The sequence below is a fragment of the Symphalangus syndactylus genome, chromosome 20, assembly GCF_028878055.3.
Source record: "Symphalangus syndactylus isolate Jambi chromosome 20, NHGRI_mSymSyn1-v2.1_pri, whole genome shotgun sequence".
NCBI classification, from domain to species: domain Eukaryota; kingdom Metazoa; phylum Chordata; class Mammalia; order Primates; family Hylobatidae; genus Symphalangus; species Symphalangus syndactylus.
Window position 1 is genome coordinate 26,537,826 of NC_072442.2, and position 17,860 is coordinate 26,555,685.

Consider the following 17,860-nt stretch of genomic DNA (forward strand, 5'->3'; position numbering starts at 1 on the left):
AGGAGGATAGCTTGAGCCCAGCCTGGGCAACATAGCCCATCACTACAAACAAGAAAAAACTTAGGCATGATGGCATGTTGTTGCGGGAAGTCAGGGACCCCGAATGGAGGGACCGGCTGAAGCCATGGCAGAAGAACATAAATTGTGAAGATTTCATGGACATTTATTAGTTCCCCAAATTAATACTTTTATAATTTCTTATGCCTGTCTTTACTGCAATCTCTCAACATAAATTGTGAAGATTTAATGGACATTTATCACTTCCCCAATCAATACTCTTGTGATTTCCTATGCCTGTCTTGTCTTTAATCTCTTAATCCTGTCATCTTCGTAAGCTGAGGATGAATGTCGCCTCAGGACCCTGTGATGGTTGTGTTAACTGCACAAATTGTTGGTAAAGCATGTGTGTTTGAACAGCATGAAATCTGGGCACCTTGAAAAAAGAACAGGATAACAGTGATGTTCAGGGAAGAAAGGAGATAACCTCAAAGTCTGGCGGCCTGAGGGCCAGGCGGAAGAGAGCCATATTTCTCTTCTTTCAAAAGCAAATAGGAGAAATATTGCTGAATTCTTTTTCTCAGGAAGGAACATCCCTGAGAAAGAGAATGCATTCCTAAGGGGGGGTCTCTGAAATGGCCGCTTTGGGAACATTTGTCTTTTATGGTTGTGATAAGGGACGAAATATGCCCTGGTCTCCTGTAGCGCTCCCAGGCCTATTAGGACGAGGAAATTCCCGCCTTATAAATTTTGGTCAGACTGGTTGTCTGCTCTCAAACCCTGTCTCCTGATAAGATGTTATCAATGACAACGCGTGCCCGAAACTTCATTAGCAATTTTAATTTCGCCCTGGTCCTGTGATCTCACCCTGCCTCCATTTGCCTTGTGATATTGTATTGCCTTGCGATATTGTATTACCTTGTGAAGCATGTGATCTCTGTGACCCACACCCTATTCGTACACTCCCTCCCCTTTTGAAAATCACTAATAAAAACTTGTTGGTTTTGCGGCTTAGGGGGCATCACGGAACCTGCCGACATGTGATGTCTCCCCTGGACACCCAGCTTTAAAATTTCTCTCTTTTGTACTGTTTCCCTTTATTTCTCAGACTGGTTGACATTTAGGGAAAATAGAAAAGAACTCACGTGAAATATCACGGGCTGAATTTCCCCCGACAATGTGGCAGTAGTCCCTGCTGCTTGCGAGGCTGAGCGGGGAGGATCACTTGAACCCAGGAGGTTGATGTTGGATTGACTGTGACAGTGCCACTGCACTCCAGACAGGGTGACAGAGCAAGACCCTATCTGAAAAAAATAAAATAAAATAAAAATGAAAAATAAAAGAAATGAAAATGGTATACTAGAAAGTATCTATAGGTGGTATCCAACTTAAAATCATTCTACTTACAGTTTCTTAACTTTACCACCATGATGCAAACCCGATACACATTAGTACAATATTCTCTTGCGATGCTGGGCAGTGACAGCAAGCCACAACTCCCAGTCAGCCATGCCATCAGAGACTAAACAACCAATGCTTGCTTGACCAGTGAACCATGTAGCCAGATGACTTTTTCCCAACTGTAGGCTAATGTAAGTGTTCTGAGCATGTTTAAGGTAGGCTAGGCTAAGCCAAGATGTTAGATAAATAAGGTATATTTCTTTCTTTTCTTTTTTTAAAGAGATGGGGTCTCACTATATTGCCTAGGCTGCAGTGAAGTGGCTGTTCACAGGTGCGATAATCATGCACTAAAGCCTCAAAATCCTGGGCTCAAATAATCCTCCTGCCTTATCAGAATGTAAGCTCATCATAACTCAAGAAGCATCTGTACTTAAGATTAAAAAGGTAGAAAACGAAACAAAACAGGAACTAAGTAGTCATAAGAAAAAAAAAAGGGCAGGCTGCCAACCCAGGACCAAGGGGTAAGGCCATGCCAATGGGCCTAGAGAACAGAATATCAAGCCACAGAGAACTATTTTCAAGTCTCAGAACTGAATGGAATTTGTCCTGCAGACTTACAAACCTGCTTTAAGCCCCTTTTTTCCTTCCAATTTATCTCTTTTGGAATGGGAATGCTTCTCTGCCTGTCCCACCAGTGCATCTCAGAAACGGATAACTTGTTTTCTATGTATCACAGGTTTAGAAATAGAAGTTTTTGCTTGTTTGTTTGTTTGTTTGTTTGTTTTTTAAGACAGAGTCTCGCTCTTGCCACCCAGGCTGGAGTGCAATGGCACAACCTCAGCTCACTGCAACCTCTGCCTCCCAGGTTCAAGCAACTCTCCTGCCTCAGCCTCCCGAGTAGCTGGGACTACAGGCGTATGCCACCACACCTGGCTAATTTTTGTATTTTTAGTAGAGACAGGGTTTTACTGTGTTAGCCAGGCTGGTCTTCAACTCCTGACCTCAGGTAAGCTGCCCGCCTCAGCCTCCTGAAGTGCTGAGATTACAGGCGTGAGCCACCATGCCTAGCAGAGATAGAAATTTTGCTTCAGGATTAACCAACGTCTTAACCCATCGCCAATTCAGATGATTCAGAAGATGAGATTTGGGACTTTCTGAGTTTATTCTATTCAGGTAAGATGTGAGACTTACTTATAGAGTTTACATCAAAATGGATTAACACTTTTGGGGGATACTGGGATACAGCACATCTATTTTGTATGTGGAAAGAACATAAATTTTGGGGAGAGCAGAAGGCAGACTGCTATGGGTTGAATTGTGGTCTCCAAGAAATGCATGTGAAGTCCTTAACCCCCAGTATCTTAGAGAGTAACCTTATTTGGAAAAAGGATCATTGCAAATGTAATTAGGATGAGGTCACGTGATGGAGTAGGGCAGGCCCCTAAGCCAATTATGACTGATCTCCTAATAAGAAGATGGCCATATGGAGACAGAGACAAAGGAAGAATGGAATGTGAAGATAGAAGCAGAGGTTAGGGCAATTAAAAAAAAAAACCTGTCAATCATTGACACCCATCACCAGAAGCTAGGAGGCATGGAACAGATTTCCCTTAAGAGTTCTCAGAAGGATCCAACCCAGCTGATATCTTGATTTCAGACTCATAGCCTCCTTAATTGTGAGAAGAAATTTCTGCTGCTTTAAGCCACCAAGTTTGTGATATTTTGTTACAGCAGCCCTAGGAAACTACTACAGGGGGTGTATGGAAAACTGGCTATGAGCTGTTCATGTTTTAGCATCGGGTGATGAATGTATGTGGGGTGTTTGTTATATTATTGCTTACTGTTTTATATATTTAACAATTTCAGAAATAAATTCTTTTTTTTTTTTTTTTTTTTTGAGACAGAGTCTCACTTTGTGGCCCAGGCTGGAGTGCAGTGGTGCGATCTTGGCTCACTGCAAGCTCTGCCTCCTGGGTTCATGCCATTCTCCTGCCTCAGCCTCCCGAGTAGCTGGGACTATAGGCGCCTGCCACTATGCCCAGCTAATTTTTTTGTATTTTTAGTAGAGACAGAGTTTCACCGTGTTAGCCAGGATGGTCTCGATCTCCTGACCTCGTGATCCACCCATCTCGGCCCCTCAAAGTGCTGGGATTACAGGCGTGAGCCACTGCACCCGGCCCAGAAATAAATTCTTAATAAACAAAATAATGTCACAATAAGTAGAGTAAGTATTAAAGCTTTAAAAGCAGAAGCAAACAAATTAGAAAACAGTTGAATAAAATTGGAAATAGGCCCCAAAGCTGTTCTTTATATCAGGCATAAAAGAAATCAATCAAGGCCAGCACAGAGGCTCGCACCTGTAATCCCAGCACTTTCAGAGGCCAAGGTGGGCAAATCACCTGATATCAGGAATTCGAGACCAGCCTGGCCAACATGGTGAAACCCCGCCTCTACTAAAAATACAAAAAAAAATTAGCTGAGCGTGGTGGTGGACACCTATAATCCCAGCTACTCAGGAGGCTGAGACAGGAGAATGGCTTGAACTCGGGAGAAGGAGGTTGCAGTGAGCCAAGATCGCACCACTGCACTCCAGCCTGGGCAACAGAGTGAGACTCCATCTCAAAACAAAAGAAAAAAATTTTTTGGTTAAGAGTTTAGATAAAAGAAAAAACTCCATTTAAATGTTTATGTGAAGAAAAACAATGGATTTCATGGCACAACAACAGCTTCAAAAAATTAAAACCAATTTGTAAACATTAATCATCACAGTTACTTATATGCCCTTGAAAATGATCTATATGCTCCTAGTGTCACATAAGACACGTTAATCTAGGAGTCTACTTCAATCAGACTTTTGCAACTAACATGCATTCCTTTGTTTGTTCATCACTGTGGGGAAGAGGCAGTACATACAAAAGGTTCTTGACATAACCCTATAAAAAGATGATCACATGGTGTGTTATCTGGGAATTTAAATGGTCACAATTCCAGGATACATCAATGCTATCAACTTTCAAAAAAAATAAATTTGACCTATAATGAGGGGGCCAGCCGGGGATAGGGGAGAAAGACGCAAACTGTGTATCCTGGAACTTTGTAGCTGGAAAAAAATTACCAGCAGCAGCAGCCTGATCAAAACTGCAACTTCTTGCTTACCTGGACAACCCAGCTCTCTTTTCTAGAAATTAGCATCTATACTCAATTTCTAATAATGGAATGGTGCCTAGGTACTCATGTCTGTCTAGGTGAAAACAGCTTCTAAATCCAGGTGCTTACATCAGAATTGCTCTCCTGGAAATTTAGGACTGAGACATTGAGTCAGTTACCTGTAGGGTAACCTGTACAATCAGAGATTTCTCAAATTTGACCTGTCTTATTTTGATACCATGTTGCCCAGCAACGTAACCTCCCCTTAAGTATCAGTTTTTGTAAAATCTCCTAATCAATTTCTTATCAGATTATATTATATAAATACCTATCTTCTAGAGCACTCCAGAAGCCAAATGAACATTAAAAAAAAAAAAAATACTGAGATAGGGCCAGGCATAGTGGTTGAGTGTAATCCCAGCATTTTGGGAGGCTGAGGTGGAAGGATAACTTGAGGCCAGGAGTTCACGACCAGCCTGGGCTATATAGCAAGACGCTGTCTCTCTACCAATTCTACCAGTATTAAAAAAAAAAACTGGGTGTGGTGGTGGCACCTGTACTCCTGGCTACTTGGGAGGCTGAGGTGGGAGGACTGATTGATTGAGGCCAGGAGTTTGAGGCTATCGTGAGCCATAATTGTCCACTGCAGTCCACCCTGGGGTGACGGACTAAGACTCTGTCTCTAAATAAATAAATATTACAAAAAGAAAAGCACTGAGATAGGCAATGTTGGTCAGTGAGATTATAGATTTTAATCTCATGAACAATTTTAAGTTAGCTACTGTACACTCCCATTTCCAAAAGTTTAGACTGGGATGTTTGCTGCCTTTGGTAGCTAAGAGAAAAGAAATAACACTGAGGGATATTGTAGTGCCATTCTTCCACAGTCCTTATCAGATAAACAGGCCTTTGAGTCTTGGAATTGTTGGGATCAAGAAAGCAAATAATATATAAAGTTGACAAGCACAAAAGACACGAAGAGGCCAGGCGTGGCGGCTCACGCTTGTAATTCCAACACTTTGGGAGGCCAGGGCAGGGGGGTTGTCTGAATCCAGGAGTTCAAGACCAGCCTAGGCAACATAGTGAGATCCCATCTCTACAAAAAATAAAAACAAAAGTAGCCAGACATGATGGTGAATGCCTGTAGTCCCAGCTACTCAAGAGGCTGAGGATCACTTGAGGCTGGGAGGTCGAAGCTACAGTGAGCTGTAATTGCACCACTGCACTCCAGCCTGGGGAACAGTGAGACCATGTTGGAAAAAAAGAAGAGGGGAGGGGAAGGGGAGGAGAGACCACAAGAAACAAATATAATGAATAATAGTTTACTATTCCTGAGAAAAAGAGAATACCAAGTGTGAGAGAATGTGTAACTAGGGTTGGGGAGAGGGGGCTGGAGAGAGAGCACACAAAGACAACAGAGAGAAGTCAAATAGGAAATTTCAACATGAGAATCGGCTGATGTATCAAAAAGAGCAAAAGAATTCTTTTACCGATAGAACTGCAAGATTTAGCTTTCCAAAATGATTCAATTCTCCAGAAAAGAAAAATTAATTTAAGCACTCATCTAAGTAACTAGTATAAAGTGCCAAGCAAAAATAAACATTTATTAGATATAGACAAATGCAAATATATTCAATGCTTTCATACAAATGTGAATATCTGGGGGCCTTATTATCATCTTACTAATATAGGCCAGTGAACAATTTGTAGACACAAGATTTGTTTTACAAACAGAGTAATATGTTCCATGAACATAAGCCAGGAATTTAAAACTTAGTGTCTATCTCTTCATTCTAAGAAATGTTTCAATTAACTCACTGTGTGTGTGTGTGTGTGTGTGTGTGTGTGTGTGTGTGTGTGTGTGTTCTATCTCAGGTGGTGGTGATGCGCCTAGCACTTATATTCTTGAAATGGAAATCCCATTCTGATATTCCTTCCTCCATCTTCTCTGTCACATTAAACTGATACCAGGCTGGTCAGCTGAAGCTCTTACATATTACCGAATGTCTCTGTCCTGTTGTTCCTACTACTTCAGGTCCTCATTCCAGTGTCTGGGACACTCTCAGAGTCTAAATAGATTCTAGGTCTCTTGTCTCTTCTATCTTCCATCTCCCAACCCTCCTTCCCCCGATCCATTAGAATGACAGACCTAAGCATATCCTTTCTGAACATAAAAACCCTTCAATAGGGATAAACTTTAGGCTCCTTAACATGATGCATGAGGTGCTTGAATATCTGACCCTTGACAGTCCCTCTCAGCATTCTGCCTAGCACATTCAGCGTCCTAACAATACTACCCTTCTCCCTGCCACCATCCCAGATCCCTCCCCCTGCTCACCACTCTCCTTGTTATTTCCCACTTCAAAGCTTTTGCTCCTTCAATCTGTAAAATTAACAGCCACTCACGTGCTCCTTCCTTTCTCCTCTCTTCACAGCCGGCACCTGGAGGTTTTTTACTCTTAGGAAAAACTGCAACCTTTTCTAAGATACCTCCTCCCTCTTTCCTCAGTCCTGTTAAAGGTTAGGTGGACATTCACTGTACCTCGAAAATCCTTGCACGTATTATTGTTTAACAATCACCGATTGATGCACGTCTATCCACCATACAGACCTGGTACATGTAAGAGGACATGCCAGAAATGAGGACAAGATGAATGGGCAGACAGATGAAATGTTTAGCTTCCCTATTTACCTGAAACCTCATTTTTGGGAGTCCTAAACCCATAAAGAATATTTAGTGCTTTCAAAAATATCTTTTACTTGGCCAGGCACAGTGGCTTACACCTGTAATCCCAGCATTTTGGGAGACTAAGGCCGCTGGATCACTTGAGGTCAGGAGCTCGAGCCCAGCCTGGCCAACATGGCAAAACCCCATCTCTACTAAAAATACAAAAATTAGCCAGGCATGGTGGTCCCGCCTATAATCCCAGCTACTCAGGAGGCTGAGGCATGATGAGAATCGCTTAAACCTGGGAGGCAGAGAGGGTGCACTGGGCCAAGATCCACCACTGCACTCCAACCTGAGTGATGGAGTGAGAATCTGCCTTAAAAAAAAAAAAAATTAGCTGGGTGTGGTAGTGGATGCCTGTAATCCCAGCTACTCGGGGGGCTGAGGCAGGAGAATCGCTTGAACCTGGGAGGCGGAGGTTGCAGTAAGCCGAGATCTCAGCACCACACTCCAGCCTGGGTAACAGAAAGAGGCTCCATCTCAAAAAAAAAAAAAAAAAAAAGTCCTGGCCAGGCGCGGTGGCTCACGCCTGTAATCCGAACACTTTGGGAGGCCAAGGTGGGTGGATCACGAGGTCAGGAGATCAAGACCATCCTGGCCTGTAGTCCCAGCTACTTGGGAGGTTGAGGCAGGAGAATCGCTTGAACCTGGGAGGTGGAGATTGCAGTGAGCCAAGATCGAGCCACTGCACTCCAGCCTGGGCCACAGAGCGAGGCTCAAAAAAAATCTTTTACACAGACGCTAAATATAAAAACTTAATTGCTATCCACTACTATTACTTTTGGAAAAAAATAAGGGGGAGACAGGTTAGCAATTTCTAAGACTTCCATTAGGTTTAATCTTACAATTAGATGACATCATGTTTTTTGATGTTTTTGTTTGTTTCTTTGGCCTATGATCATCCTTCCTATACTTATAAACACTCTTTACTTCAGGGCTATCCAATAAAGAAGGACTATTAAATATATATATATATGTTATATATATATACGTTGTATATATATATGTTGTATGTATATATGTTGTATATATATAAACACACACACACATATACATATGATATACTCATCATCTGCTAACTACTCTCTATGGAAACTGTAGCTTTCTAAAATGAATGCTTCCTTGACTCGAAGAATACAAGCTTCTACCCCAAAAAAGTTCACAAATCCCTTTGTTGCCACAATCTTCACTTTTCTGAGAACTTATTAAAAGGTAATTTTAACAAAACATGTCAGTGAAATGATGAGTTAACACATGTTACAGAAGAAAATATTAGCAGTCAAAAATATAAAAATAGGATACAATGATTTAAATTGTACAAAAACTGGCCACTGGCCAGGGATGCTGGCTCACGACTGTAATCCCGGCACTTTGAGAGGCTGAGATAGGAGGATTCCTTGAGACCAAGAGTTAGAGGGAGATCCTGTCTCTATAAAAAATTAATAGAACAGGTGCACTGGTTCACACCTGTAATCCCAGAACTTTGGGAGGCAGCCAAGGCTGGCAGATCACTTGAGGCCAGGAGTTCAAGCCCAGCCTGATCAATGTGGTAAAAACCTGTCTCTACTAAAAATACAAAAAAGTAGCCGGGAGTGGTGATGCATGCCTGTAATCCCAGCTACTTGGGAGGCCGAGGCACGAGAATTGCTTAAACCCAGGAGGTAGAGGTTGCAGTGAGCCAAGAGTGAACCACTGCACTCCAGCCTGGGTGACAGAGCAAGACTCTGTCTCAAAAAAAAGAAAAAAAAAAAACCAACCAACCAAACAAACAAATAAATAAAAAGAAGTTAAGCTATGAGGACACAAAGGGATCAGAATGATATACAATGAACTTTGGGGACTTGGGGGAAAGGATGGGAATGGGGTGAGAGATAGAAGACTACACACTGGGCACAGTGTACACTGCTTGGGTGATGGGTACACTGAAATCTCAGAAATCACTAAAGAACTTAGTCATGTAACCAAGCACCACCTGTTCCCCAAAAACCTACTGAAATAAAGAAATAAATATTTTGGCTGGGCGCGGTGGCTCACACTTGTAATCCCAGCACTTTGGGAGGCCGAGGCAGGCGGATCACAAGGTCAGGAGATTGAGACCACAGTGAAACCCCGTCTCTACTAAAAATACAAAAAAAAAATATTAGCCGGGCGTGGTGGCGGGCGCCTGTAGTCCCAGCTACTCGGAGAGGCTGAGGCAGGACAATGGCGTGAACCCGGCAGGCGGAGCTTGCAGTGAGCTGAGATTGCGCCACTGCACTCCAGCCTGGGCGACAGAGCGAGACTCTGTCTCAAAAAAAAAAAAAAGAAAAGAAAAGCTATAAAAAGGAAAGAAATAGAAAGAAGAAAAAAGTAAACTTGATAAACAGATACACCATGCTTCTGGAAGGAAGGACTCAACATTGTAAAAATACATTCATCCCTAAAACAGTATTTCACTGTAACTCTAATACAGTCTAAATTGTGCTCTTATTAGTCCTAATGTTCATCTAGAAAAATACATGACAATATTTGTCTTACCATATACTAAAATGTATATAAAGCCATAATAATTTAAAATAGTGTGGCACCAGGATAAAAAGACACACCAATGGAACACATAAAAAGTCCAGAAACATACTCACGTATTCAAGAATTTAGTAATGATTCAAACAATATTCCAAATCACCATGGAAAACATAGATTATTCAGCAATAGTGTTGAAAAAGTTGACTAACCAGGTGGCGGGGAAAGTTGGGCACGTATCTTACCATATTCTAAAATTAATTCTAGGCTAATAAAATATTTATATCTAAATAATTCCTTCTTTGGTCCACCCTCGCTCCTTTTCTACTTCAACACTTTAGTCTTAAAGCCATGAGATGGGGCTAGGCATGGTGGCTCATGCGTGTAATCCTAGCACTTTGGGAGGCCAGAGCAGGCAGTTCACTTGAGCTCAGGAGTTCAAGACCAGCCTGGGCAACATGATGAAACCTCAACTCTACAAAAAATACAGAAAACTTAGCTGGGTGGGATGGGTGCGCCTTGTAGTCCCATCTACTTAGAGGGCTAAAGTGGAAGGACTGCTTGAGCCCAAGAGGTTGAGGCTGCAGTGAGCCAAAACTGCACCACTGCACTTCAGCCTGGGTGATAAAATGAGACCCTGTCCCAAAAAAAGAAAAAAAAAGCCATGAGGTGAGTTCAAGCATAGTAATTATCCATGCTGGGGAGGAGGGGGCAGTCCAATACTAGTATAAGAGCCTGAGTAAGGTTGGCTCCCCTAAGGGGCTGGGGATAGGGGTGGGGACAATCTCAAAGCAAGGTGAAAAGATCAACAAAAGTGGAAGCAGTGAACTGAAGCTGAATATCAAATCCCAAGAGGAGTGAAAAGGACTGGCATGCAGGAAAGTAGCAGCAACCCTGAACTGGGTTAGAACAGCATCGGCCTTAGGTGGAGCAGCAACAGAAGGTACGTCAAAACAGGAGAGATTGATCAAATAAGTAAACTATTAAAAATAGTGAGAGTAAGGTTTCTGTCTGAGAATCATAAATATGGGGGAAAAATTAAAATGAACCCTGTTTTGTTGGGTTGGATTTGGAGAAGTTACTATGAGCATATGGAGTTCAATATATAGAGATGGATACAGTAATAGAGATGTGAGTGTGTATGTGTATTCACATAATGAATCAAAAGTATTGTGACCTCACAGTTTGTTCTCTTTTTTTTTTGAGACAGAGTCTCATTCTGTCACCTGGGCTGGAGTGCAGTGGCACAATCTCAGTTCACTGCAACCTCCGACTCCCAGGTTCAAGCGATTCTCCTGTCTCAGCCTCCCGAGTAGCTGGGATTACAGGCATCCACCACCATGCCCAGCTAATATATATATATTATATATATATGTATATATATAATATATATATATTAGCTATATAATATATATATATATAAGCTATATAATATATATATATATATATATATATATTTTGAGATGGGAGTCTTGCTCTGTCGCCCAGGCTGAGGTGCAGTGGCGCAATCTTGGCTCACAGCAACCTCTGCCTCCCGAGTTCAAGCAATTCTCCTGCCTCAGCCTCCTGAGTAGCTGGGATTACAGGTGCCCGCTACCACACCCGACTAATTTTTGTATTTTTTAGTAGAGATAGGGTTTCGCCATCTTGGCCAGGCTGGTCTTGAACTCCTGACCTCATGATCCACCTGCCTCGGCCTCCCAACGTGCTGGGACTAGAGGCGTGAGCCACTGGGCCCAGCCAATTTTCTTTTTTTTTTTTTGAGACAGAATCTCACTCCGTCATTCAGGCTGGAGTGAAGTGGTGTGATATTGGCTCACTGCACCCTCTCTGCCTCCAGGGCTCAAGTGATTCTCGTCATGCCTCAGCCTTCCAAGCAGCTGGGATTACCAGCGTGCCCCACTATGCCCAGCTAATTTTTGTATTTTTAGTAGAGACAGGGTTTCATTAGCCAGGCTGGTTTCGAACTCCGGACCTCAAGTCATCCCACTGGCCTCGGCCTCCCAAAGTGCTAGGATTACAGGTGTGAGCCATCGCACCTGGCCCAGTTTTCTACATAGATATAAAAACAATATATGATGTGAATTAATAGAAATATGTATCTCTGTAGGAATACACACACACACACACACAATTTCCTAGCCATGCTGACTGAGAGTAGCAATAACCCACACCTAGCACCCACTTTGGCTTCTAAATATTATTCTCACCTAAAAGGAATCAAGGCTCCTCAGAGAAATGGTGATTTCAGAACTACAGCAGGAATAATATAAGATGAGCCTAGATTATACTGTTGCATCAGAGTAGAGAAATGCTTCTCTGAAATGATAGGTCAAAAGACACAGAAGCCGGCTTAAAGTGGTCCCACCAGGCAAACCTGAGACAGTATGAACATCAAAATAAATGACATTAGTGAAATATGACCCATTAAAATAAAATAGCATAAGTCCATACTAATACAAATAATCAGGGAGTAAAGAAAGCTTCACCTTACAGTGGAACGTCAACTGATGAATGTGAAAGAAAAGGTGAAATTAGAAAATCACTACTTGCCATCAATCCTAGTCATAAATTAGGTCAAGAAACATCAATGAATGCTAAAATTAGTGAGGAAAAGGCGCAAGGAACAAGATGTTTATATGCGAAGTACTTCCCCCACAAAATCCATACTGACTATAAAGAGAAAAATGTTTAACCTCACAGTGGAGAAACCTGACAGACACACCTTAACCAAGTGGTCAAGGAAAAACTGAAATCATGTACCACCTGATGGGATGCAAACAAAAAACACAGAATCACATATGTGATACTCCTGCTAAAAACATAACTGTATTTAATCATGATGAAACATCAGGCAAATCCAAATAGGGGGTCATTCTACAAAATAACTGGCCTGTAATATTCAGAAGTATCAAAGTTATGAAACTCAGGGAAAGACTGCGTTACTATTTGAGATTTTTTAATTTTTTTTTTTGAGATGGAGTCTCGCTCTGTCACCCAGGCTGGAGTGCAGTGGCGCAATCTCGGCTCACTGGAAGCTCCACCTCCCGGGTTCACGCCATTCTCCTGCCTCAGCCTCCTGAGTAGCTGGGACTACAGGCGCCCGCCACCATGCCCTGCTAATTTTTTGTATTTGTTAGTAGAGATGGGGTTTCACCGTGTTAGCCAGGATGGTCTTGATCTCCTGACCTCGTGATCCGCCCACCTCGGCCTCCCAAAGTGCTGAGATTACAGGCGTGAGCCACCACGCCCGGCCACTATTTGAGATTTAAAAAGACTAAAGAGGACTGGGTGTGGTGGCTCAGACCTGTAATGCCAACAGTTTGGGAGGCTGAGGCAGGCAGATCACTTGAGGCCAGGAGTTCGAGACCAGCCAGGCCAACATGGCAAGAGCCTGTCTTTACTAAAAGCACAAAAAAATTAGCTGGACGTGGTGGTGCACACCTGTAATCCCAGCTACTCGGGAGGCTGAGGCACGAGAATCAGTTGAACCCAGGAGGTGGAGGCTGCAGTGAGCCAAGATTGCACCAATGCACTCCAGCGTGGGTGACAGAGTGAGGCTCTGTACAAAAATAAAAAGAAAAATAAATAAAAAGACCAAAGAGTTAAAATGCAGTTTTGTGATCCTTTTGCTATAAAGAATATGTCTACAAAAACATGAATGGGTTCCAAAGATCAGACAATAATAATGCATCGCTGTTAATTTCCTTATTTTGATGGTATATTACATATTCCCAGGAGAATATCCTTCTTTATGGGAAATTCTGAAGTATTCAGGGGTGACAGCATATCAGTAAGCTACTCTCAAATGATTTAGGGAAGAAAGAGTTATTTTGTACTATTCCTGAAACCTGTTTGTAAGTTTTAATGCTTTTAAAATTAAAAAGAAAAACAAGGTTTTTAAAAATGAACTTCCAGGCCGGGCGCGGTGGCTCATGCTTGTAATCCCAGCACTTTGGGAGGCCGAGGCAGGCGGATCACGAGGTCAGGAGATCGAGACCACGGTGAAACCCCGTCTCTACTAAAAATACAAAAAATCAGCCGGGCGCGGTGGCGGGCATCTGTAGTCCCAGCTACTCGGAGAGGCTGAGGCAGGAGAATGGCGTGAACCCGGGAGGCGGAGCTTGCAGTGAGCCGAGATTGCGCCACTGCACTCCAGCCTGGGTGACAGAGCGAGACTCCGTCTCAAAAAAAAGAACTTCTAAAGCACTAAAAAAAAAACGTGCATTAATATAAAGATTTTCTTTGCACAGCATCAAAGGCAGAAACAATAAACAGTATTTGCGTCAATTACCTCAAAAATGTAAATTCTGCATTAGAAAAAATTAACCTGCTAGAATCCCAATAACAAAAACTATGAAGACGTAATAAAATTAAACACCAAATGTTAAACTATGGGAAAAAACACACACGGCAAATATACAAGACAAAAGAATATGATCTCTAATATAAAACACTTTGTAAAAAAATTATAATATTAAAATAAACAGATATGGAAGGTCAATTAACATACATGAATAATCTTCAAAAAAAAAAACTTTAAAATAACCAACCTTACCAGTACTCAAAGAAACTCATTCAAACATTTTAATATTTTTTTTACTAGAAAGAATGGCAAAGATTTTTTTCAGGGTAACACAGTGTACCTAACATAATATAGGGTTATGAGCAATCTCACATACAGCTAATGCAGTGTAAGTTCTAGAGCACAATTTCACACAATGGATTTCTTGAAGCTTCCAAAATGTTCACACACTTTTATACAGATGCTAGCGGTGTATACTACATGCCAGACACCAAACTAGGCCCTTCAACCACAAAGGGTTGCTTAATTAAATTTACAGTTTGTTGAATCTCATGATATTCTGTATTACAGACTAAGTATCTATTAAAAATACAGCGGAAACACAATTTATTGACACACAAAAGATGCTGTGTAATTTTCAAAAGCAAACAAAAAATACAAGCAAAATGATTCAACTTTTTTGTAAGTATATACCATAAGCAAAAATACACAGAAGAAACCCCATCTCTACTAAAAAATAGAAAAATTAGTCAGGCGTGATAGTGGGCACCTGTAATCCCAGCTACTCAGGAGGCTAAAGCAGGAGAATTGCTTGAACCCAGGAGGCAGAAGTTGCTGTGAGCCGAGATCGTGCCACTGCATTCCAGCCTGGGTGACAGAGTGAGACTTTGTCTCAAAAAAAAAATAAAAATAAAAAGTAAAATAAAATAAAATAAATATTAATTACATAATAAAAAGTCTTTTTGCACAAAAACATTTAAAATCTTAAAGCTGGCTGCAATTTCTTCCACAGTTGGAACGTGTACCTTCAATTAAGTGGTAAAATTGTATTTAAAGGCACATTGGGTAATGGTGAAACCTAAAACGCAGAGGAGAATAAAACAATAACATACTAAATGAAGAAAAATATACAGGAAAAAAGCAAACTGTTTTTTTTTAAGGCCAACAATAAAAACCGTATCTTGGGGTACAAATAACTTTGGGGGGGACAAGTAACATTCTAATATAGGACTGCTTTTCAAAAAAGAAGGTATGATACATTGTAATGAATATTATGCAAAAATAATAATTAATTCAAATTTAACAGACTCTTGATACCTGAAAAAGCAAAAGAGGTGAGTAATTCATAAAAGGCCAGTCTGTAAGGATTAAAATATCCTGTAAATCGTAGAATACTAAATACCTAGGTTACTATGAAAGGTAACACAGTTTTGCTTGCTTTGTACTCCTGTGACCTTAGTAACATATTAATAACATTTTAATAACTGTAGTTTGGCATAGTAATTTTTTTCCACATCTCCCTGAATTTGATGGAGACCTATAATTTTTTTTTTTTTTGGAAACAGAGTCTTGCTGTGTTGCCCAGGCTGGAGTGCAGTGGTGCGATGGTTCACGCCATTCTCCTGCCTCAGCCTCCCGAGTAGCTGGGACTACAGGCGCCTGCCACCATGCCCAGCTAATTTTTGTATTTTTAGTAGAGACGGCGTTTCACCATATTAGCCAGGTTGGGGAGACCTATAATTTTAAAAACACAAAAACTTCCTTTCTACTTCCCAGCAGTGATATTCAAACAGTAATAAAATAACATCCACTGTACCTTATTACAATGATCATGCGGAACAGACTGTAAAACAATTGGTTCCGTTGTGGAAGCATTGGCAAATTGTACCTCTGGAATATACAGGGCACGCACTTCATGGGCCCAACCTAAAAATAAATAAATAAATGTCATCTTTTCAGTTTTATCAAAAGCAAATTAACATCATTGACTTCCTTAACAGATCCCTTCAATGTCTACTGAAACAAACGCACAAGGACATTAACAAATTCTCATTGCTGTCTTACTTCCATTGCTTGAGAATAGTCAAACCACTACTAAAAAAAGCATTCTTAATCATGTCCCCAGTTATGATGTACAGTAACATAAATAAAGGGAAACATTTATAAATTCAGATGTTGGCACTAACACTTCTTAAACAGGCAGACTAAATATTCAGATCAACACTACTAATGAGAACCACTATAAAAGGAGTTTTTAAAAGTTTAATACTTATGATAAAATTTAATAATCTTAATCATTTTAAATGTCAACATGAAATTATTTTTATCTTAGTGTCAATATTTTTAATATTAGTAATAACAATCATTTCACTATTTTAATTTGAAATGTTTTAAATTTGATATTAAATATATATATTTTTTGAGATGGAGTTTCGCTCTTGTTGCCCAGGCTGGAGTGCTGTGGCGCGATCTCGGTGCACCGCAACCTCCGCCTCCTGGGTTCAAGCAACTCTCCTGCCTCAGTCTCCCGACTGAAGGTATTAAAGAGCTGATGTGATAGTGAGGAGTTTCTGGGCTAAAACTGGAAAAGAATGTAAGTCCCAGGTACAGTTTTTGGCCACTTTTGCCCAGGGAACATTTGCCTATTTCAGAGAAATCGGTGGTGAGGATGAAGGGTACATTTTTCTTTTCTTTTTTTTTTTTTTGAGACAGAGTTTCACTCTTGTCGCCCAGGCTGGAGTGCAATGGCGCGATCTCGGCTCATCGCAACCTCCACCACCCAGATTCAAGCAATTCTCCTGCCTCAGCCTTCAGTGTAGCTGGGATTACAGGCATGCGCCACCACACCCGGCTAATTTTTGTATTTTTAATAGGGGTGGGTTTCTCCATGTTGGTCAGGCTGGTCTCGGACTCCCGACCTCAGGTGATCTGCCCACCTCAGCCTCGCAGTGCTGGGATTACAGGCGTGAGCCACCGCGCCCGGCCTGAAGGGTACTTTTGACAAACTCAGAGGCCCGACAGTACAGGGATGTACATTCACAAACACTCTCCTCCTTTCAGATGCAACACTGAAGGGCAAACCAGGGGTAAGCATACACTAAAATTACACAGACCCTCAAAGAGGCGACACCAGGGCTCTGACCATCTCAAACTCTGAAATTTGACGAAGGTAATCCGAAATTACAACCCCCAAGGCACCAAGCAGATGCAAATATACATCCTCTCTAAAAGAAAATAGTATCTTGGCTACAAATAATTTCTACCTTTTTTTTTTTTTGAGACAAAGCCTTAGTGTGTCACCCAGGCTGGACTGCACTGGCGTGATCTCGGCTCACTGCAACTTCCTCCTTCCAGTTCAAGCAATTCTCCTGCCTCAGCCTCCCAAGTAGCTGGGATTACAGGTGCCCACCACCACATCTGGCTAATTTTTGTATTTTTAGTAGACACGGGGTTTCACTATGTTGACCAGGCTGGTCTCGAACTCCTGACCTCAAGTGATCCGCCAGTCTCAGCCTCCCAAAGTGGTGGGAATACAGACGTGAGCCACCATACCCAGCCTAAAATTTCTTAATTACATATAATTTCCAGCACAATAAGTACCAAACACATGACAGACAAGACAATATAAATGAAAATAAGGAGAAACAAGAAAATCAAAACAGATCAGTATTTTGGAGTTACCAAATAAAGATTTTAAAATAAATATGCTTACTATGATCAAGTACACACAAGACAAAATTCTAAATTGATGCAAAGAACTGAAAACTATCATAATAAAT

At 41.3% G+C, this 17,860-nt stretch overlaps 1 long non-coding RNA gene across 2 annotated transcripts; it reads right to left on the minus strand.

The window, feature by feature from the left end:
* Positions 1 to 269: 269 nt before the first annotated feature.
* On the minus strand, positions 270 to 15,969 carry LOC129469911 (uncharacterized). 2 transcript variants are annotated; one of them, XR_008653116.2, is made up of 3 exons: positions 15,898 to 15,969; positions 1,143 to 1,301; positions 270 to 433 (listed from the first exon to the last, which is right to left on the minus strand). It is a non-coding gene; the product is annotated as an uncharacterized lncRNA (long non-coding RNA). The 2 variants fall into 2 exon arrangements; XR_010118074.1 differs by lacking the exon at positions 15,898 to 15,969 and adding an exon at positions 11,986 to 12,050.
* Between the last annotated feature and the right edge of the window lie 1,891 nt (positions 15,970 to 17,860).